The sequence below is a fragment of the Bison bison genome, unplaced genomic scaffold, assembly GCF_000754665.1.
Source record: "Bison bison bison isolate TAMUID 2011002044 unplaced genomic scaffold, Bison_UMD1.0 scf7180017864516, whole genome shotgun sequence".
Taxonomy (NCBI): Eukaryota; Metazoa; Chordata; class Mammalia; order Artiodactyla; family Bovidae; genus Bison; species Bison bison.
The window spans coordinates 9,282,986-9,290,602 of record NW_011495069.1 but is presented as its reverse complement, the minus strand read 5'-3'; the positions used below and the strand labels follow the sequence as shown (position 1 = coordinate 9,290,602).

The following is a 7,617-nucleotide window of genomic DNA, read 5'->3' as shown; positions in this document are numbered from 1 at the left end:
TTTTACAGACAAGAAAACTGATGCCAGAGAGGCTTGTGGGCCATTGCTGTTAACCCCTGCACCATCCTGCCCTTACACTCTGGTTTCACCTGGTTGGGCATGACAGTATGTCTCCTATACATACATGTGACATGGCACATTTGGCATGTGACAGATAAAAAAGCTTGCATTACTGTGACTTGGCCATTTTACGACGATGGCAGAGTGTAGCAGTTGTGCCCACCTGTACATTTTCTTGATGGAACTGTGACACCTGATACGGCTTGTGGTGGCAGTGTCAGAGGCCTGTATGACAGCGGGCGTGCCTGTTGGGTGTGTTTGGAGGAGGCGTAGTGTTTCCGGGTGTGAGAGAAACACTGACTCAGTGGCTGGCATTGTTCTCTGATGGACAATCCCTGTAGCCATCTAAGATGCCAGGACAGGAAAGAATCAAGAACTAGGAGCCAGAAAGGGGGAAGACTGAGGGAGGAAAAGACCCATACCCCTTCTCCTCTCCAAGCAACAGTCCATTTCCCCCCAAGACCTGCAGTGGGTAGGAGAGCCCCAGAGCGGGAACTGCCTTGTTGCGAAATTTGGGGATTGAAAGATAGGCCCCCAGGAAGCTGCTGGACGTGTTGGCCCTTCCAGTCCCACTCTCTGCCCTCCTTCATGCTCTGTGATCCTGGGAGGCTGACCTCTATGAACTGTGCGTCAATGGCTCCCTTGTTCTCTGCCTCTCTGTTGGGTTCAGCCAATGAGAGTCCCCAGCAGGAGGTACCAGAGGGAGGAGGAGAATGGGGTGTTTATTTCCCTGCTCCCTTCCCAACTTCCCTTCGCGGTGGTTGCCTACATCGCTCAACCAGAGGCCGCTGCTCCTGTCAGGGTCCCTCTCCACACAGCTGCACTCTCCAATTCCCAAAGCCCTTGCCTCCCCTCTCCCCTCTTTACCCCTTCAGGCCCAGGAGTCGTGAAGGCTTCTCTCTGTTGCTAGCCCCACAGATAGCTGTGGTACCTTATTAGTTTCTTAAGCCCAGCCCACAGCTTTGGAAATAGTCTCTTTTAAAAAAATTTTTTTTAATTTTTTAAAAATTTATTTATTTGGCTGATCTGGGTCTTAGTTGCAGCTCCCAGGACCTTCGATCTTCATTGCAGCAGGATCTTTAGTTCCCAACTCTTAGTTGCAGCATGTGGGATCTAGTTCCCCCACCAGGGATAGAACCTGGGTCCCCGGCATTGGGTACTCAGAGTCTTAGCCACAGGACCACCAGGGAAGTCCAAGAAATAGTCCCTTTTAAAATCTCTCCCCAGTTTGAGTGTGCCCTGTCTCTGCTGGGACCCCGCCTGACAGGTGCACCCATCCACCAGCACGGTCACACGCAGTTCCCCACGGATCACCATGCTGCCATGTCATCACACTCACATCCCTTTGTCCCATGAGGGCATCCCATCCCCGAGCTTCCGCATCACATCCTTCATTCAGGAAGCTTCCTGGAGAGGTTCAGCTTGGAGCCAAGTCAAGGGAGCAGTCAGTCTGCAAATCCATCAACAGGCCCAGACTGCCAAACGAAACTAAACGGAAACTGCTCAAAGAACTGCCAACTTAAAGAGCCCTGCCAGACACGCGCAAAGGCAAGGTGGTGCGGGCACTCACAGAATAGACCTCAAGACCACACGGGCTGATCTCACATCACTGAGGTTTATTCTTCCTGAATGTACACAACAGGCAACTGACTCCATATGCGTTCCTTTTGTGGAATTCTACAAGTTCTGGGTGAGGTGTGAGTCCATCTGGCCCCCTTCCGTCTACCATCAAGATATTTGAATCAAGTGCTCCCTTTTTTCATTTAAAACTTAATATTTTTATGTGGTCAACCCCTCTTCCCGAGAAAGAGGTGTCTCCCCTGGGAGCCAGCAGCCCATTATCTTTCTGAGGGGCCGCAGGCAGGCACCCACACAGGACAAGGATGGTGGGCAAAGAAAACTGAGGGACTGTTCAGAGCAACATTTTCCCTCAAACAGCCCTCCTGCCACTGTTTGACTGAGCAGCAACGGCACCTACCAAAATGGGGACCCCAGCTGCGCTGAGACTTGTTTTTTAAAGAGAAATCCTTTTCTCAGTGGAAAGGTTTGCTGCTCTGTTAATCTGATTGCATGTCAAAGGACTTGTAACATCCCCAGTTGTACCATATAAGCCAGAGTCAAATGCGGGAACATATAAATTCCTAGTAGAGGCAACTTCCCTAGAACCCAGCCCCTTGCCACTGTCAAGTGAAGGGCTCCTTTGAGGTGAGGAGGGTGCTCCGCTTGTGCAGGGCTGATTAGAGAAGTCTTCCTGAAGGAGGTGAAAGGAGCAGAATCCAGAAGTCAGATCCTGAGTTGAGGCTCGGGAGGAGCTGGGAGGAGCTGGAAAGAATAATTTCAAGAGCTTTCATTACCTCTCTCTCTCTCACACAGCCACCCAGCCCCACCCAAACCCTTCAGCATTTACCTCCTTAAGAGAGGCCATTGTGGAGAGAAGGCGCAAGGGCAATATTTTGGAAAAGGGCTCCACTGGCTCCCGCCCTGGAAGGGGTGGGGGCTCCTGGGGTGAGCTCCCTTGGGCCTCTGTCCTTGGCTGGGATCCCCACTGGTCTGAGCAGCTGGAATGGAATGTTCCTGGGATAAAACGCCTGCCCCTCCTCCACATCTCCCCTTATGGAGTTCCTCGGGGAAGGCACTGGGGGGAGAAGGGGGACTGTTCTGGGATGCCTGATATGGCGATGCTCTGGACAAGCAAAGGCCTGCACTACCCAGGGGCTCTGTCCTGGCAGCCTCTCCTAGGCCAGGTAGGCTGGCTCCACTGAGCATTTACAGACCTTCTCTGTGTGCTAGTGACCTCTCACTTAATACTTGGAAATCATCTCCTTCCTAACTCCCCATAAAACACACACACACAAGAAACGGGCTCAGAGAAGGGAAGTCATTTGCCCAAGTTCTCCCAGCTGAGAAGCTGAGCTCCAGGCTAGGACTAAATCCCACGTCTTTCTTGTTCTAAGTATCAGGACACTTTCTGCCCCACCAGGGAGCCAGTCAGCCTCCTCCTCTACCATCCCAGGCTCTTCACTCTCCAATCATGCCAGCCCAGGTGCACAGGGGAGGAGGAAGCCCTCCAAGGCAAACCCAGGCCCTAAGCATCCCTGACCTGCCCTTGCTGACTCAGCCTGACTCATACCCCAGAGCACAACCAAGCTAGGCAGCCAGCCTTTGGAGGGTGTGGCCAGACCTTGGAGGGGTGGCACCTTTTTTGCCACCAATGTCTGATCACATCCCTCCTCAGAACCAAGGACTAGGGTTTCCTGTACCCAGACTCAAAGAGCAAGTGCTCAGAAACCCATGTGGAGCCCTCAATATCTTGAAAAACAGAAAGCCACATAGCCTAATGTTGAAGGTGTCCCCCACTTAGGTGTTCCATGTGACTGGGCCAGTCACTCACTCTCCCTGACCCTCAGTTTCCTCATCTGTGGAAATGGGAATAACTCCTACTTTGTTGGCAGAGTAGCTGGGAGGATTGAAACAGCTAATGGGTGTAAAGCGCTTAGCACAGTACTTGGCATAGATGTGGTAGTTAATATATTATTCCACAACAAAGGATTCCCTTCCCCTATCACTCCTAGCCAGGGTGTGGTCAAGATCTAATGCAGGAATAAATAGGCTGGGGATGTCCCAGCTTTCCCAAATACCTCCTCCCAAGCTGAATGTAAAGGCGGGAGGAGATAAAGGTTCTCCTCCTTCAGTTCGGAGAAGACTGGGACCCCAAGTTTTTCTGGAGGGACCTGGCTGTCAGGGTAAGGGAGCCTTCTAGAGACTACCCACTGCAGGCTTGGAGCACCTTAGCTGCGAATTGTCGCTTCAACCTAATCTCTGGGAAGCCACCTTGATCCCCAGGTGGCGGCGGCAGAGATGGAGTGTTCTGATCAATTATCAGTCTAACACATCTGGGAGGAGTAAAGTACTCTGGGCTTTTACTCAGACGGTACCGCCAACAGGTGCAACCTCTCTCTCCAGGAAAGTCCCTCCTGATGGACCTGCCCTCTGAGGTCAGAGGCCCGCCCTTTCTCTAAGTGACCGCCAGGACTCTCACGTTCTTGCCAGACCCTTAAAGCTCAACGCCTGAGATGCCGGGGCAATAGGAGTAGGGGCTGGCTGGGTGCGGGGATATGGACAGAGGGAACCTGCTCCAGGCCACACCCCCACGCTCAGGGAAGCAGCCCACACTGCCCTCTGGTGGTGCCGCCCGGGGGCGCCACACTTGCCCAGGGCCAGCCAAGAGAGCGACAGGACTCATCCAGAGGGGCTGCTGCTGCTAAGTTGTTTCAGTCGTGTCGGACTCTGTGTGACCCCATAGACGGCAGTCCACCAGGCTCCCCTGTCCCTGGGATTCTCCAGGCAAGAATACTGGAGTGGGATGCCATTTCCTTCTCCAATGCATGAAAGTGAAAAGTGAAACTGAAGTCGCTCAGTCGTGTCCGACCCTCAGCGACCCCATGGACTGCAGCAGCAGAGAGGGGCAGGTTCCCCTAAATCCCTAAACTGGTCTTCCCGCCCCTCCCTTTGCCTTGCTGACATCCCAGCTTCACTAGTGGCCATCAGTGTCTTCGGTGCACAGATCCCTTAGGATCGCCTGTCCTTAGTCCAGTCCCCAGGGCTAGATGGCTGGGCCATCTAGAAAGTGTTTAGGAAGTCATGGGGCGGGGTGGGGGCTACAATATATAACCAGGGGCCAGAGTTAGTTGTGGGGCTTCCCTGGTGGCTCAGCTGGTAAAGAATCTGCCTGCAATGTGGGAAACCTGGGTTCTATCCCTGGGTTGGGAAGATCCCCTGGAAAACGGAATGGCTATCCACTCTAGTATTCTGGCCTAGAGAATTCCATGGACTGTGTAGTCACGGGATCACAAAGAGTCGGACACAACTGAGAGATTTTCACTCACTTCATAGTCAGTTGTGAAGGCCTGAAGACAGCCCTCCTCCAACAACACCAGGGCAGGCTGTCTAGAGGAGGGCTGGGAGACACAAGCGCTTGAAAGCAGAGACCTTCTGATCCAGTGCTGCTTCTTGAGTGCCCTTGAGCGCCTGGACTGAGCAGAGATCAATGTTTGCTGATTGCGGAGAAAATGGAACCTTCTAGAAGGATCCTGGGTGGGCCAGGCAAGGGTGGGAAGATGACTTGTATTGTATTTGTTGGCTGAGGAGTAGTGGACAGAGCACTGAACCAAGAGCTGGGGTTTAAGTCAGTGAGCACTGTGAGCCCTGGCTGAGGCCCTTAATGAGAAGCTTGGGACATCTGGAAGTGGAGGGAGGGGACAGAGCTGCCTGTGAGCCTGGGACCAATCTCCATTCCTACATATACCACTTACTCCAGCAAGAGCTATCTCTAATTCCCTATTCGCCCTACTCCCCTCTTCCAAACCAAGGCAAAGCTGATTACCAATAAATCCCAGAGAAAGGCAAAATTGTGCTGTCACAGAGCACTTTAAACCATTAGCTAAAAGGTTCTCTGAACCAAGAGTCCCTCCCATGCAAACAGTCCTGGCTACAGCCCTGCACTGCAGCCTGAAGCGCCTCACTGTCACCTCCAGGGAGTCCTTGTCCTCTCTCTCTAGACCCAAAGTGACCCAAGTGGCTTTGGAAGGTCCTTTCCCTCGGGAGACCAGAGGATGCCAGGGCTCCTCACTGCTCTCTCAGTCCCCAAGCTCTCAGAGTCTCTGAGACCTCCTCCTGGACTTCCCCTCCCCAGCTAAGAATGGGTTCAGGAAGGCCTGGCTGTGAGCTGAGAAACCAGGAAAAAAAGTTTGGTACCTGGGAAGAGGAAGAGCTAGCTGGAGAAGGGATAGGTGAGGGCCCCCGGGGCTCTGGCTTTCAGAGCAGTGCGCCTGACCCCAAGGACTCTAGGATGAAACCAGATTCCCGTGACTCTTAGCTGCCTCGTTCTATCCCCTTCTTCCCTGCAAGCTCTGACATGAGGAGCGATAGCTATGTTCAGAGAGGGACTGAGGAAACCAGCCCATATCGGGGATGGAGTTGTTCTAGGTCAAGGGTCCCCAATCTCTGGGATCTAATGACTGATGATCTGCTGTGGAGCTGCCATAATAATAGTAGAAATAAAGTGTACAATACATGTGATGCGCTTAAATCATCCCCAAACCATCCCCCCACCCACCCATCCAGCCCCAGTCAGTAGAAAAATTGTCTTCCCAGAAACTGATCCCTAGAACTAAAAATGTTGGAGACTGCTATTCCAGGTCACACGGCAGACAAGCTGACACCAGTTCTACCTAGCCCCTGCCCCTGGCCAGCAGAGATACGGCAAGAAGGACACACATACACCCTGGGACCTAGATCTGTCCCTAGCTGGCAGGTGACCTTGCCACTCTGTAAAATAAGGACTTCAGATCAGCTCCTGGGCGCCAGCAGCAAAAGCAGTGCCTGTTTCTAGGTGTGACATAAAAGAATAAGACATTCTTCCATGATTTATGGAAGAAGACAGACCTCTGCCCTGTGTTAACCTCCCAACAAACCTTCCAGGAGGTGAAGATACCTAGTTCACAGACCAACAAGTGAGACTGCAGTCAGCTCAGCTGGTGGGCAGCAAAGCATCAGCCAGGCCATTCACGGCTGAGTGGAGCAGGGGAGCGGGCCTGAAGGGCATGTGGAAGGAAAGTGGATCTCATTTCAGGTCTGGCCCTTTAAGGCCCCACTTTCTAGAATCTAGAAGCCGATGACATACCTGCTCCCCTGGGGCCCGTTACAGGATGTCACCTGGCTCCATCCCTGGCAGAGCCATCTTAGCGACAGGTTGGGAGCTCCTAGGAGAACCTGCAAACCTTCAGGCAGTCACCAAACACCCCTGGTCGTCTGAGTCAGCTCTCAGCGAAGCTGCATGAGGGCCTGAGGAAAGACCCGTCCCCCAGAAGTGGAAGGGCCTAAGCATAGTATGATGGGAGCAAATCCTTAACCTCTCTGCGATTCCATCTCCCCAAATGGGAAATAGGGCCTTAGGAGACAACTCAAAGCAACATCGCTGTGCCAGCTGCCACCCCATCCTGGGGCGTCATTATTCTGCCCTGAGAAAGGCGTGCCACAGTCGCAGCCCCAAGGGACCCAGGAAAGGCAACGCTGGAGGAGGTGAGAGTGGGGTTGTTTCAACCAGTAAAAGTTTGCTGGCAAACCCGTCCTGGCATCTGAGCGGCCTCAATCTGTCCAACTCTATAATGGGGACTTAGTGCCACTACCTCATTCCCCAGGAGTTCTGGGAGAGGCGGCAGCAGAAAATGGACAGCTTTATTTAACGACCCAGCGAACTCCAGAAGCTCTAGGGAAGGGAGGCCTCCCCGCCCCGCCCCTCGGATACGCCAGCCGCTAAGACCGCACCTCGGTTTCTCCTTCTTTACTGGGCCCCCGGCCCCCCGACTGTCTCTTCCTGTGGTCGGCCAATCTGTCCATCCGCGTCGGTGACGTCGTTCTACCCAGCCGGCGTCCGCAGTCCATCGGTCGCCACCCAGGCGGTGGTCTCTCGGGGCGGCCAGGGGTCCCGGCGCCGGAGGTCAGCGCTGGGGTGAGGCGGGGCCGCGGGGCGGGCTCCGGCGGAAGGGCGACTCCGGC

General features: G+C 53.7%; 1 long non-coding RNA gene across 1 annotated transcript; it reads right to left on the bottom strand.

The window, feature by feature from the left end:
• Positions 1-1,656: 1,656 nt before the first annotated feature.
• Positions 1,657-7,596, bottom strand: LOC104981167. The gene is made up of 2 exons (XR_824344.1): positions 7,387-7,596; positions 1,657-2,382 (listed from the first exon to the last, which is right to left on the bottom strand). It is a non-coding gene; the product is annotated as an uncharacterized LOC104981167 (long non-coding RNA).
• Positions 7,597-7,617: the final 21 nt, after the last annotated feature.